The sequence below is a fragment of the Nycticebus coucang genome, chromosome 2 (genome assembly GCF_027406575.1).
Source record: "Nycticebus coucang isolate mNycCou1 chromosome 2, mNycCou1.pri, whole genome shotgun sequence".
In the NCBI taxonomy this organism is placed as follows: Eukaryota; Metazoa; Chordata; class Mammalia; order Primates; family Lorisidae; genus Nycticebus; species Nycticebus coucang.
In genome coordinates, this window is record NC_069781.1 from 56,657,975 (window position 1) to 56,673,673 (window position 15,699).

The following is a 15,699-nucleotide window of genomic DNA, read 5'->3' on the forward strand; positions in this document are numbered from 1 at the left end:
TCATAATAACCAGGCAAACACAAGCAAAGTGTTTTCCTAAGTTCTGTGAATCATCCTAGTGAAGTGTTAAGGGAACCCTTAAATTTGTAGTCAGCTGAGCAGAAGTGTAAGTGCCTAGAGACCCTATCCATGACTATCTGGAGTGGAGAAGGTCTGTGAAACTAAGTCCTTGACCTATGGAGATCTGTGCTAGCTCTGAGCAGTTATTGTCAGAAATTAAGTTGTTCAATGGCCAGTTAGTGTCAGATTTAAAAGGCAAACTTCAGCACATTGAAGTTTCAAGGAGTTTTTTTGAACAGTTTCATGAATCAAGTAGCCCCAAACTGGAATGTGTCTGGGACTCCACTGGAGACGGTAAAAGGAAAAGATTTTGTAGGGTGAATGCAGAAGAGCAAGAAATTATTTGATGGGTTAAAGTTTGATCAATTGCCTTATTTGGACTACCCTGGTGGGAAGAAAAAAAAACAAGCACACACACACAGGAGAAACCAACAAAAAAATCTCTGGCAACATGAAAAACAGGAACAGATCAGCTCCCCCAAGAGATCACCATGGAGCTACTACAGAAAATTCCAACCATAAAGAAATTGTTGAAATGATGGAAATGGAATTAAGAATATGGATGGAAAATAAGACGAATGGAATTAAAAGAAAGTAAAAAAACAGCAAAAAGAAGTCCAAAAATTATCTCAAGAAACCAACAAGGTTAAAGACAAAGTCACCAAGGATTTGGACATAGTTAAGAAGGATATAATGGAGCTTAAAGAACTGAAAGAGGTTGTCAGAGGTGGTGGCAGCACAGAGGGTAGCAGCCGTGGTAGTACCAGTGATGACAGCCATGATGACAGCAGCCGCAGCCCAGGACCTGGGCTGGGGGCAAAGATGGACTGTGATGGGCCAGCAGCAGAGCCAGGTAGAAGAGAAGAGGCCTTCCCTCCCTGCTTCCCTTGTCTCCCCACCCCTTGATTCCCATGACCTGCACAGCTTCCCCACCCAAGTTTGTAAGATGATGAAGCTCAAGTCAAACCAGACCCAGACCTACAAGAAGTGGGCTGCATGCCTATGTTTCAGCAGCAAAAGTGAGGAGTGGTGCTACTTGTGAGCAGTAGTCATCATCCAGACCAATGGATTGTTCTTGGGAGAGGTATGGAGACTGAGGAGCCAGGTGTGGCAGCAGTTTATGAAAGGGTCATTGGGAAGAATAGGTGGAATTTTTGAGAACCAGGAGAGGAAGCACAGTATATATGTCTATGTGCAAATTGTTATAGAAGGTTGGAGGAGTGGGAAGACTCATTAAACATCAAAGGAAAAAAGAGTGGTTTATAATAGAAGATGCCATAAAACTGTTGCAATATCACAAATTTCTGCAGCCACCATATTTTGAAACACTGAAGCAGGGCTACTCAGACAAGGATAGTACCCCAGTTGTGGCTACCACCTACTGGGTTTCGGGTCAGAGCTGGATGTCAGGCCTTGGGTGACTGAGGACTTCTTCGGGTGACTGACACTAAATTTGATCCCTTCATGAATTGTCTGTGTGCCATGAAGTGTTTGTGACAAAAAACATACAAGTTTTAGGTTAAAAGTTAGGAAGTAATCAAAATATCTTTCAAAAAGAGGGGGTGAGAGAAAGGGGAATTAAGAAATTAAAAGTCATAGCTTTTATTTTATAAAAAATGTTTGAATAATCTTCTGACAAATCTTTAATGCTTACAAAGGCAGGAAACACATTTAAGATAGTCTTTTAGACACAGACTGATTTGTACAATGTGGTTATGGTCAGAAAAATAACAACTAACATGACATTTCAGTAGTCAACATTCTCTTCTCAGCAAATACCATATAAAATTTAACCAATTTATAATTCAAAATAAGACTTTAACTGCCAACAAGGTCAGACTAGTTGTAGATAGCAGCTGAATATCAAGCTCGTTGTACCCAAATTTTAAATATACTTCAATGATAAGTACTGGTAACAATACTTGGCTGCATGTTTACCACCCATGACTACTGAATTGGAGCTTAAAATCTGCTGTGGTCAATTAATTAAAAAGTTATAAATCAAATAACAAGGCCAAAAAAAAGTTGCTTCAAAATCAATTTCCTGGCTCGGCACCTGTAGCACAGTGGTTATGGCGCCAGCCACATACACTGAGGCTGGTAGGTTTGAACATGGCCCATGCTAGCTAAACAACAATGAGAACTGCAACAAAAAATAGCTGGGTGCTGTGGTGGGCGCCTGTAGTCCCAGCACTTGGGAGGCTGAGGCAAGAGAATCACTTAAGCCCAAGAGGTTGAGGCTGCTATGAGCTGTGACGCCAAGGCACTCTACAGAGGGCGACATAGTGAGACTTTGCCTCAAAAAAAAAATTTTCCTCACCTTAAGTAAACTTTAAATACATCAACAAGGCAAGGAAAAATCTGATTAAATACACAAAGAGGTCTCTATCTTTCAACAACTTGGCATTTTGTGTTAATAATTTCCTTGCATAAGGTAGTGTTTTATAGTCATGTGCATTGATTGTTTTGTTTTTTGACATTCCCACAACTCTCTCTGGACCTGGGTTAGTCTCTTCTTGTTTCTCATCGTTATGTTCAGAATATATTTCCTCCTTTCTAAAATTCACCAGCCACTTCCATTCTGTATTTCACTTCCATTTCTCAGAGATTTCAGCTCTTGGGTTCCGTTTCACTCTCTGTAATCTACTTCCATTTAGTAGATTATAGAAGTGAATGAACATCTTCTGGTTTCTCACTTCCTTGAGGTCCTCTCCTCTGACTAGTTTGTCCTCTATCCCACTTCAGCTCTGTGATCGTACATGTATGTATCTTGTCATCACCACTTAATGCAGTGGTTCTCAACCTTCCTAATGCCGCAACCCTTTAATACAGTTCCTCATGTTGTGGTGACCCCCAACCATAAAATTATTTTTGTTGCTACGTCATAACTGTAATTTTGCTACTGTTATAAATCATAATGTAAATATCTGATATGCAGGACGGTCTTAGGCAACCTCTGTGAAAGGGTCATTCAACCCCCAAAGGAGTCGCGACCCACAGGTTGAGAACTGCTGACTTAATGCAACTGTATATTTTCTATAATCTCAATTTCATTCATCGTACTCTCAAACCATCACCACTTCTATTGCTGGTTCATACTTTTTCTACCCAACCTTGACCTCTAATCTCTGGTTCTACTATCTTTTCACATCCAATCACTCCCCATTTTACCCAGCCAAAATGCTTATGATCACACTGTCAATTACTATCCAAGTATAGTAATCACTCCTTTGCATACACCCTTGAGTCTTACTTTGTTTTATATTTGGCAGAACAAAAACCCTAGTTAAATCCAATTCTCTTGCTAATCCATACCTGAACCCAGGGACACAAATGTGGTTTACAAAAACCTCTTAACTCCACTTCATCTGCAAGTTACTATCTGTTTCTTTACTCCTTTTAGAGGAAAAAAAAATCACAATAGTCTCTAAAAAGTAGTCTAAATGTTTATGAATGATATTAGATAAGTTTCAGAATTACTTCAAAATAATCTGGCAGGGTAGATACTGAAGGACTGGGGAAATAAATGAACAAGGTTGGCTGTCATTTAAAAATGATTAAATCTGGATAATGGATATATAGAATTGATTGTACAATGTGGTTATGGGGTTCCATTTTTGTTAACTCTATATTGTTTTATACTTCAAAATTTTAATAATAATTCTCTCTCTTTTTTTTTTGAAACAGATTCTCACTCTGTTGTCTAAGCTAGAGTGCCATGATATCAGCCAAGCCCACAGCAACCTGAAACTCTGGGGCTCAAGCAATCCTCCTGCCTCAGCCTCCCAAGCAGCTGAGATTATGGGTGCCTACCATAATGGCCAGCTAATTTTTCTATTTTTACTAGAGACAAGGTCTCACTCTTGCTCAGGCTGGTCTCAAACTCCTGAGCTCAAAGATGCCCCCCTCACTTCAGCCTCCCTGAAGGCTAGAATTATAGACATGTGCCACTGCACTTGGCCTTTAATAATTCTGATTTTTAAAAAGTGTCTGTAATTACTTTTTCCAATTTTTCTCCTCTCTTTCAGCTCTAAACCTGCTCTGATCAGCCTTTTGCTTTCAACATTGTCCTGAAACTACTGTTCATCCTAGTTCCAATGATCTTCACACTGCTAAATTAAGTGATCAATTCTTAGTCCTCACCTTTTCCTATCAGCAACATTTGAACAATCATCGTTTCCTATGTCACTCCTCATGATCACTTCTTCTCTCCCTGTCTTCAAGTAGAGTCTATGGCAGGCATCCCAGTCCCATCATCTTCCTTCTTCATTACAGTTTCTCCTTTCTATTCCCTTTGCTGATTTGTCCTTTCCTCCTTAACCTCCTAGAGTGCAGTACTAGGGGTAAACCGTGCTCTCTTCTCTGTGTGGCATTCTTGGTGATCTCTTTCAGTCTTATGTCATCTTATGGCTGAAAATGCCTTCTTTATGTGGACCACTCACAAATTTATATCTGTAGCTGAGACCTCTGTCCAGAATTCAAGACTTTTATATCCAACTGCCTGCTTGACACCTCCACTTGGATATTAATTAAATAGGCATCCCAAACTCAACATAGTTGGATGCCTCATCTTCCCCCTGAAAACCTGTTCCACACAAAGCATTGTTCATTGAGCTAGTAGCAACATGTTTCCAGTTGTTTATATTAAAAGTCTTAGAATATTCTTAATTTCTTTTTTTTTCTCCTCCTTACAACCTGCCTTTCAACCTTTGGTAAATTCTATTGCTCTACTTTTGAAATATTTCTAGAATCTGACCTTTTCTCATCACCTTGACTTCTATCATCCGAGTCTGAGTCAACTCTATTTCTCACCCAAATGCTAAAATATCTTCTGTATTTGTTTCCTTGGGCTGCCATAACCAAGTAGCATAAACTGGGTGACTTGAAATGATAAGATTTTTTTCCTCACAGTTCTAGAGACTAGAAATGGAAAATCAGGGTGTTGACAGGGCCATATTCTCTTTGAAGGACCTAAAGGAGATACAGATTCTTCTTTTCCAGATTCTAATGTTTCTAATGTCAGCAACACTGGGGATTTCTTGGCTGGTAGATACACCATTCCAATCTCTGTATCCATTTTCACATGGACTTTTCTCTTTTCTCCTTTGTCTGTGTCCAAATTTCACACTTCATATCAGGAAACCAATCACTGAATTAGGACTCACCCTAATCCAATATGACCTTATTTGGACTTCATTATATCTGCAAAGAACTTATTTCCAAATGAAGTCACATCCACAGGTTCCAGGTGGATATGCATTTTGTAGGGAAGTTATGCAACTCAGTATAATCTTCTAAATAGGTTCTCTACATTTTTTTTATTTTTCTCTTACTTTATATTCTCAACATATATTTGGAGGAGATGGGAACATCTCTATTTTTAATGCAAGTCAAATTATGTCACTCCTCTATATCTATTTCAGCCTAAGAATAAAGTCCCCAAATCATATATTCAAATATTCTATTCCTAGCTACTTACCCAAGAAAACTAAAAAATACATCCACTCAAAAACTTGTTTTAAAAACTTGAATGTTAATAACAGCATTATTTGTAATAGTCCAAGAGTGGAAACAATCCAAATGACAAATGAATAAACCAAAGGTGGAATAGCTATAAAACAGAATATTATTCCTCCCTAAAATGCACAAAGTACTAATACATGAACAATGAAGGAATCTTTTTTTTTTTTGAGACAGAGTCTCACTATGTTACGCTTGGTAGAGTGCCGCGCTATCACAGCTCACAACAACCTCAAACTTTTGGGCTTAAGTAATTCTCTTGCCTTAGCCTCCCAAGTAGCTAGGACTACAGGCACCTGACACAATGCCTGGCTATTTTTTTGTTGCAGTTGTTATTGTTGTTTAGCAGGCCCAGGCCAGGTTCAAATGCACCAGCGTGGGTGTACGTGGTGGGTGCCCTACCCGCTGAGCTATGGGCACTGCCAGCAATGAAGAAATCTTGACAACATTTGTCAAGTGGAAGAAGCGAGACACAAAAGGTCACATACAATGTGATTGTTTTTATGTAAATGTCCAGAATAGGCAACTTAATAGAGATAGTAAGTAAATTAGTCATTTCCAGGGACTGGGGGAGGAGGAATTAAGAAGTTGAGATGTTCCCATCTCCTCCCTAATAGATATCGGAATTTTTGGCAAGGAGGTGGGTGATGAAAATACTCTGGAGTTAGATTGTGATGATGGTAGCACCACTCTGTAAATATACTATAAACCACTAAATTGTATGCTTTATAAATGTGAACTTTATGGTTTGTGAATTATATCACTGCTCTTAAAATTATACAAATAGGAACCCCCCTCCCCAAGAAAATCTTCAAATCTTTTAGTGACTCTCCTGGTTTAGTGACTCTTTTTTTTTTTATTTCCTAAAGTAATGAGAGCCAGCGTGGCCTCTGGCTTTTCACTGGGTTCTTTACTTCAGTTATAGTAGCCTCTTTGCCATTCTTCAAATAAGCCAGGCACTTTCCCAACTTAGGGCCATAGAACCGTCCTCTCTACCTGGAGTCCTCTTCCTCCAGCGCTGATCCTCTCATCACTGTGCGTCACCTTCTTATGCTGACCATCCTACTTAATGTCACTTGCCACCTTTACACTGCCCTGCTGATCCTCCTTACCTATAATAGTTTTGTTTTCTATCTCACTTTCAAACTTATTACATAATTCACTTATTATTTCTCATAGCAATTGTTTATTTTCTGCTTCTTTCATGCTAGGATATAAACACTTTAAAGACATCTTTGTTTTGGTAATCTTGTTTTTGTTTTTTGTTTGTGTGTGTGTTTGTTTGTTTGTTCGTTTGTTTTGAGACAGAGTCTCACTTTGTCACCTCCTCTGAGGGCAGTAGTGTCATAGCTCACAGCAACCTCAAACTCTTGGGCTCAGGTGATCCTTTGGCCTCAGCCTCTCTGGTAGTGTCCACCACAATGCCTGGCTTTTTTTTTAGAGATAGAGTCTCACTCTTGCTGAGGCTGTTCTCGAGCTCCTGAATTCAAGCAAATCACAGGCCTTGGCCTCCCAGAGGGCTAGAATTACAGGTGTGAGCCCCTGAGCTGGCATAATCGATGTATCTTAAATACTTAGAACAAAGTCTGGTATATGGTAGGCATTTTATACATATTTTTGAGTAATTAAATGATGAATTAACTTTCATTATTTCAAATATTTCAAGAATATTTTCTTTCAAATAGTCTTTTCTTCCAGAGTGAATACAATGGTGATTGCTATTCACAAGTGAATAAATGAAACAAATAGCATTTTTGAATACTTAAAAGTTGTCTATTGTGTCCCTTTTCTGACTGAGGCAAGAATGTTTAGAGTTTTCTGGTACAATTTAATGCTACAGAAGCTATCACTCTTGTGTAGAGTTTAAACAGCAAGGCAAGCCATGGAATCCAGAGAGAGATTGTATGGATTTAAATTCTGGCTATGCTAGAGTGTGGGTTGGGCAAGTTACATAACACCCCTGAGCTTTAGTTTCCTCATCTATAAAATGGGGAAATTAGTAGCATCTGCTTCAGAGATGGTTGTAAGAAGTAAAATACTTAATGCCTGTTAAGAGAACAGCATATTTCCTGGTATGTGGAAAGTGTCAGGAATGTTAGCTATTTTTATTCTTATCACAGATTACTTTTATGCTTATCATAGATCTTTCTTCCCTTGTAAAGGTAGGGGAACCCTACTGTAGCTCAATTATTTACAAATATTTTGAAGAAACCATTTATATTGCTGATGTTCAGGAATAAAGGAAATGCCTTGAGAGAGTACAAGAGAATGAATATATTTCACAGTAGAATTATATTTGTGCAATATAGAACTTGGACATTCTCAAATTTAATCTCCATGATTTTAGCTGTTCAAAACAAACTGCAAAGATGCTTGCTATGTATTAATGTGTTATATTTCCAAAGTGAAAATTTTTCTTCTTGTGCTTTCAGTTTGCTGGGTAGGAGGCATACTAAGCTAATAAATGATCCCTGATGCCCATTTAGTGGAGAATCTATGTGGTCTTGTCTCCATAATAGTCTTATGAATTAATAGTTATAATGATAGTTTAAAAATAATTTCTTTCTGTGTTCCTTGTCCAGTCCTACTACTTCATTTGATGAGCCTTAATTTTTTTTTTTAAACAGTAATTCCTATGTAAAAAACTGCTTGTGGCTTAGTCAGTAGGGTGCTGGCCCCATATACTGAGGGTCTCGGGTTCAAACCCAGCCCTGGCCAAACTGAAACAAAAAAATAGTCAGGTGTTGTGGCAGCACCTGTAATCCCAGCTACTCAGGAGGCTGAGGCAAGAGAATTGCCTAAGCCCAAGAGCTGGAGGTTGCTCTGAGCTATAACACCATGGCACTCTACTGAGGGTGACAAAGTAAGACTCTGTCTTTAAAAAAAAAAAGCCAAACAAACAAACAAAAACTGCCAGTATTGATAGTGAAAGTAGAGAATTAGTCAAAGGAAATTATACAATTTATGAATATAAAATGGTAACAAAGGATTCTGGGAAGATGGCCGACTGGTAGCAAACCTCGGCAAAGACTCCTGACCAGACGGAGAAAAACTGGACGGAATCAGACTCTCTGAAGCCAAAGGTGGGGAGCTGAGCCAAGAAAGAAGCTCAGCAATCTGTAACTCCAAGGAAGAGCATTCAAGAAAACACATTACAGGTACAAAGCCTATCGACTAGAGGACGGGACACCCCCTGCCCCAAGCAGGAGGCCCGCTGCAGGCTATCTGCCAGTGAGCAGGGAACAAATTTTGCCTCTCATTTTATCTCTCTGGAGAGAGTCGCTAAATACCAGGTCTCTTTCTCCAGGGAAGTCTCATTTATGAACCTAAACACCACCCTGGCAGGCATAAAATTGAGCAGATATTTTCCCTCACAAGTCCAAACTCCCAGTCCACCCTTCCTCCCTCACATGGTGGTCTGAAGTTCTGCCCCCTGAAGACCGCAGAATATTTGGTCTTTTCCTGAGAGATCTGGCCAACCATCAGGACAGAATCTGGTGACTAATGGGGAAGAAAGAGGGTGTAGGAAGAAAGGGACACTTGGCAAGAGGAGGAACAGTACCCTGGTTATGACTATGCCCAGCCAGTGGTGGTGTTGACCCTCAGTTCGAGCTGTGTCTGGTGGGATAGGCTCTGATGGCCCTCACAGGGGGAGAGTGGTTGCCCCATGTGGACTGAGTTCGGCAGGCAGGGCTGGTCCCCACCACCTGCTGGGCCTGCAAGCAGAGGCTTGCCTACTGTGGACTGAGATCTGAGGGCAAGGGCATGGGCTCCTGACTCCAACAGAACCCTCAAGCAAAGGATTTCTGGGTGTGAACCAAGACTGAGGGCAAGGGCATGGTCCCCTGTCTCCAGTGGGGAGGTGAGCAGGGGCTTAGTGGGTGAGGACTAAGACCTATGGGCAGGGTGTGGTGCCCTGACTTCAAAAGAACCTGAAAACAGAGGCTTGCAAGGCAGTGAACTGACACTGGGAGGTGGGGGTGTGGTCCCTTGACTCCAACTAGTCTGGCAAGCAGAGGCTTGCTGGGTGTGGACTGAGACCAGTGGGTGGGGGTGTGGCCTGTGGCTCCAACTGGGCCTGTAAGCAAGAAGCAGATGACAGTGTGGACTGAGTGTGGCAGGTGGGGGGTGTGGATCCCTGGCTCCAATTGTGCTGTTGGAGACACTTGAATCCCTCTCTGTTGAGCAGGGTTTGCACTACCTGTGATAATTTAATTAGAACTCATGTCCAGGGCTGTCTACTTGGGGATATTCTGAGGTTGACCTTTGAAGTTCTGTAGTAAAAAAGAACTGAAGGGTGGGGGCTGAGTGCCACAGCTGTTTGTAGCTCCTTACAGCCGAGATTTAAACCTAATAACGTGGCTTCTTAGGATAGGGTAGAGATTCGCTGATATCAAAATGGAACCAGCTTGTGCTATCTCATGAAGTAGGTCCTCAGAGTCTTCAGCCAAAACTCTGAAAGGGGCCTTTGTAAGGTTATAGGAGATAAGCCACAAATACAAAGCCTAATGCTTTGGTAAGGGGCTATCTCTACTACCTGGGAAATCCAATTCAATTTCAACCTACCAGTTCTAATGACCAAATGGTGGACAACAACATGGCGTGGATCCAACAGAAAAACTTTGGAAACATGAATAACCAGAGTAGATCAACACCCCCTCCCCCCCAAGAAATGACAAAGGAGATAGAACTGAAGATGCCATGCATAGACAAATGGCTGCAATATCAGAAATTGAATTCAGAATATGGATGGCAAATAAGATAAATAGAATGGAAGAAAAGATAGAAATTGAATTCCGAAGAGTAGTTCTAAAGTTGTCTCAAGAAATTAATGAATTCAGAGACAAAGTCACCCTAAGATATAGACATGAGAAAAGAGATAGCAGAGATCAAGGAAACGAAAAAATTAGTTGAGATGCTCTGAAATACTGTAGAATTCCTCAGTACTGGAGTTGACCAGACAGAAGAAAAGATGTCTGAAACTGAAAACAAAGCTTTTGAATGTTCCCAAATGCTCAAAGATTCAGACAAATGGAGAGCAAAAATGGATCATCCCTGAGAGAGTTGTGATCCAAAAGATCAAACATTTGTCTTATAGGAATTCCTGAAGGAGAAGAGGATGGATCTAAAGGTACAGATGCTCTACTCCAAGAGATTTTGGAGAATTTCTGAAGAATTGTAAGAGATACAGAACTTCAGAGAGTAGACAGTTTCAGAACCCCAGTGACACTCAATCCAAATAAAGTATCTCCTAGACACATTGTGATTAACTTTGCCAAAGTTAAGATAAAAAAGAAAATTCTGCAAGCAGCCAGACATAAGAAAAGTATCACGTACAAAGGGAGAAATATCAGAATGACTGCAGATCTCTCAGCCAAAACGTTTTAAGCCAGAAGAGGATGGTCATTGACCTTCAATCTCTTAAAACAAAACAACTTCCAGCACAAGATCCTGTATCCAGCTAAACTGATTTTCATATGTGATGGAGAAATCAAATACTTTAATGACATACACACGTTGAAGAAATTTTCCATAACTAAACCAGCTCTGCAGGATATTCTCAGACCCATCCTCCACAATGACAAATGCTCTACCTCCAAAGTAAACTCACTCAGAAATTTTTGAACAAAACCCAACTTCCACAGTGGTGTAAGGATTAAAAATGTCTATTGCACATCTGAAAATCATGACACTCCAAACACAACTAGGCTGATCAATTCTCTCAATTAATGTGAATGGTTTAAATTGTCCTCTAAAGAGGCACAGACTGGATGACTGGGTACAGAAACTCAGACCAGATATCTGCTGTATACCAGAATCTCATCTTACCTTAAAGGATAAAAATAGACTCAGGGTGAAGGGATGGACTTCTATAATACAGGCAAATAGAAACCAGAAAAAAGCAGGAGGTGCAATTTTATTACTTTATTTTATTTATGTTCAGTTTTTTGTCAGGGATGGGTTTGAACCCACCATCTCTGGCATATGGGGCTAGCACCCTACTCCTTTGAGCCACAGGGGCCACCCAAGAGTTGCAATTTTAGTTGCAGATACAATTGGCTTTAAACCAACAAAGATAAAGAAAGATGAGGATAGTCACTACATACTTGTCAAAGGAAACACCCAACATGAAGAGATTTCAATTTAGATAAATTAACATTTATGTACCCCACGAGAATGCTCCTCAATTTATAAAATAAACCCTAATGAATATGAACAACTTGATATCTTCCTGCACTATAATAGTTGGAGATTTTAACACCCACTTTATAGTTTTGGATAGATCCTCCAAGAAGAAACTAAACAAAGAAACATTATACTTAAACCTGACCCTAGAACAAAAGGACTTTACAGACCTCTACAGAACATTTCATCCTAATAAAACTGAATATACATTCTTCTCATCAGCCCATGTATCATCCTCCAAAATAGATCATATCCTAGGACACAAGTCTAACCTAAGCAAATTTAAAAGAATAGAAATTATTGCTTGTATCTTCTCAGACTACCATGGAATAAAAGTTGAACTCAACAGCAACAGGAGTCTTCACACTCCAACAAAGTCACAGAAACTAAATAATCTTAGGCTGAATCTAGCTGGGTCAAAGACAAGATTAAGACGGAAATCACCAAATTTTTGGAACAAAATGATGATGAAGACACAAATCATCAAAACCTGTGGGATACTGCAAAGGCAAATACATTTCCCTCTTTCTCAAAAGAGGTCTTCATCAAGAAAACAGAAAGAGAGGAAGCCTTTATCAAGAAAACAGAAAGAGAAGAAGCCAACAACTTAATGGATCATCTCAAGCAACTGAGATGTTCTTAAGAACATTCCAACCCCAAACCTAGCAGAAGAAAATAAATAACCAAAATTAGGGCAGAATTAAATGAAATTGAAAACAAAAGAATCATTCAGAAGATCAATAAAACAAAATGTTGGGTTTTTTAATAGATTAATAAAATCGATAAACTTTTGGCCAACCTAACCAGAAATAGAAAAGTAAAATCTCTAATATCGCCTGCCAGAAATGATAAAGGAGAAATACCAAGAGACACTTCAGAAATTCAAAAAGTCCTCAATGAATACTATAAAAATCTCTATTCCCAGAAATATGAAAATCTAAAGGAAATGGACCAATACCTGGAAGCACGCCACCTTCCTAGAATTAACCAGAAAGAATTAGAAATCTTGAATAGACTTACATCAATCACCGAAATAGCATCAACAATATAAAATTTCCCAAAAAAGAAAAGTCTGGGACCAGATGGCTTCACGTCCAAATTCTATCAAACCTTTCAAGAGGAATTAGTACCTATATTATACAATGTTTTCCAAAGCATAGACAAAGAAGGAATACTTCCCAACACATTCTATGAAGCAAATATCACCTGATCCCCAAACCAGGAAAGGATCCAACAAAGAAAGAAAATTATAGACCAATATAATTAATGAATATCAATGCAAAAATATTCAATAAGATCTTAGGAAACAGAATTCAACAACACATCAAAAAAATTATACACCATGATCAAGTTGGTTTTATTCCAGGGTTCTAGGGTTGGTTCAACATATGCAAATCTATAAATATAACATAAAATAAATACAATAAATATAATACCATACATTATAATACAACACAATACATAAAATAAATACAATAAATATAATACAACAAAATAAAAAACAACAACCATATGATTCTCTTAATTGATGCAGAAAAAGCCTTTGATAATATCCAGCATCCTTTCATGATCAGAACACTTAAAAAAATAGGCATAGAAGGGACATTTCTTAAACTGATAGAGGCTATCTACAGCAAACTCACAGCCAATATCATACTGAATGATGTAAAATTGAAAATATTTCCACTCAGATAAGGAATAGGCAAGGTTGCCCATTGTCTTCCATTGCTATTCAACATAGTAATGGAAGTATGAGCCATCGCAATCAGGCAAGAGAAGATGATCAAGGGTATCCAAATAGTGTCAGAGGAGATCAAATGCTCACTCTTCGCTGATGATATGATCCTATACCTGGAAAATCCCTGGGACTCAACTTCAAAACTCAGTGATCAAGGAATACGGCATCATCTCAGGATATAAAATCGCCTGTGGCTCAGTGAGTAGGGCGCCCACCCCATATACCAAGGGTGGTGGGTTCAAACCCAGCCCTGGCTAAACTGCAACCAAAAAATAGCCGGGCGTTGTGGCGGATGCCTGTAGTCCCAGCTGCTCGGGAGGCTGAGACAGGAGAATCGCGGAAGCCCAAGAGCTAGAGGTTGCTGTGAGTCCTGTGACATCATGACACTCTACTGAAAGTGGTAAAGTGAGACTCTGTCTCTACAAAAAAAAAAAAAATCAATACTTACAAATCAATAGCTTTTATATATGCCAATAATAGTCAAGCTGAAAATATAGTCAAGGACTCTATTCCTTTTACAGAATTGCCAAAGAAGATGAAATATCTGGGAATTTACCTAATAAAGGATGTGAAAAATCTCTATAAAGAGAACTATGAAACTCTGAGACAAGAAATAGCTGAAGAAGTTAAAAAATGGTAAAATATACCCTGCTCATGGCTGGGAAGAATCAACATTGTTAAAATGTCCATACTACCCAAAGCAATCTACATATTTAATGCAATCCCTATTAAAGCACCATTGTCATAATTTAAAGAACTGGAAAAAATATGCTTCATTTTATATGGAACCGGAAAAAAATCTCAAATAGCAAATACAGTACTCAGAAATAAGAACAAATCAGGAGGTATCACGTTACCAGACTTCAGGCTCTACTACCAATCTACAGTGATCAAAACAGCATGGTAGTGGGTGGCACCTGTGGCTCAAAGGAGTAGGGCACGAGTCCCATATAATGGAGGTGGCAGGTTCAAACCCAGCCACAGTCAAACACTGCAAAAACAAAACAAAACAAACAAACAAACAAAAAAAACCCAGCATGGTACTGGCAAAAAACAGAGAGGTAGATTTTTTTTTAATTATTATTTTTATTTTTATTGTTAAATCATAGCTATGTACATTAGTGCAATCAAGGGGTACAATGTGCTGGTTTCATATACAATCTGAAATAATCTCATCAAACTGATCAATGTAGCTTTCATAGCATTTTCTTAGTTGTTGTGTGTAGACATTTATATTCCGCATTTAGTAAGTTTCACCTGTACCCATTCTAAGATGCACCGTAGGTCTGGCCCCACCCATTACCCTCCCTCAACCCTTACTTCACTCCTCCCTTCCCCTCCGTTGGCCCTTTCCCCATAGTCTTGTGCTATAATTGGGTTATAGACTTCATGTGAAAGCTATAAATTAGCTTCATAGTAGGGCTGAGTACATTGGATACTTTTTTCTTCCGTTCATGAGATACTTTGCTAAGAAGAATATGTTCCAGCTCCATCCCTGTAAATATGAAAGAAGTAAAGTCTCCATCTTTGTTTAAGGCTGCATAATATTCCATGGTATACATGTACCACAATTTGCTAGTCCATTCGTGGGTCGATGGGCACTTGGGCTTCTTCCATGACTTAGCAATTATGAATCAGGCTGCAATAAATATTCTGGTACAGATGTCTTTGTTATATTGTGATTTTTGGTCTTCTGGGTATATACCTAGTAAAGGAATTATAGAATCAAATGGCAGGTCTATTTTTAGATCTCTAACTATTCTTCAAACATCCTTCCAAAAGGAACATATTAGTGTACATTCCCACCAGCAGTGTAGAAGTGTGCCCTTTTCTCCACATCCACGCCAACATCTCTGGTTTTGGGATTTTGTTATGTGGGCTACTCTTACTGGGGTTAGGTGATATCTCAAGGTAGTTTTGATTTGCATTACTCTGATAATTAAGGGTGATGAGCTTTTTTTCATGTGTTTGTAGATCATGCATCTGTCTTTTTTTTTTTTTTTTGCAGTTTTTGGCTGGGGCTGGGTTTGAACCTGCCACCTCCGGCATATGGGGCTGGCGCCCTACTCCTTTGAGCCACAGGTGCCACCCCGCGTCTGCCTTCTTTAGAGAAGTTTCTCTTCAAGTCCTTTGCCCATCTTGAGATGGGATCACGTGTTCTTTTCTTGCTAATACGTTTGAGTTTTCTGTGGATT

General features: G+C 39.2%; 1 pseudogene; it reads left to right on the top strand.

Moving 5' to 3' along the window:
• Positions 1–1,006: 1,006 nt before the first annotated feature.
• On the top strand, positions 1,007–1,481 carry LOC128596662 (diphosphoinositol polyphosphate phosphohydrolase 1-like; annotated as a pseudogene).
• The last annotated feature ends 14,218 nt before the right edge of the window (positions 1,482–15,699 follow it).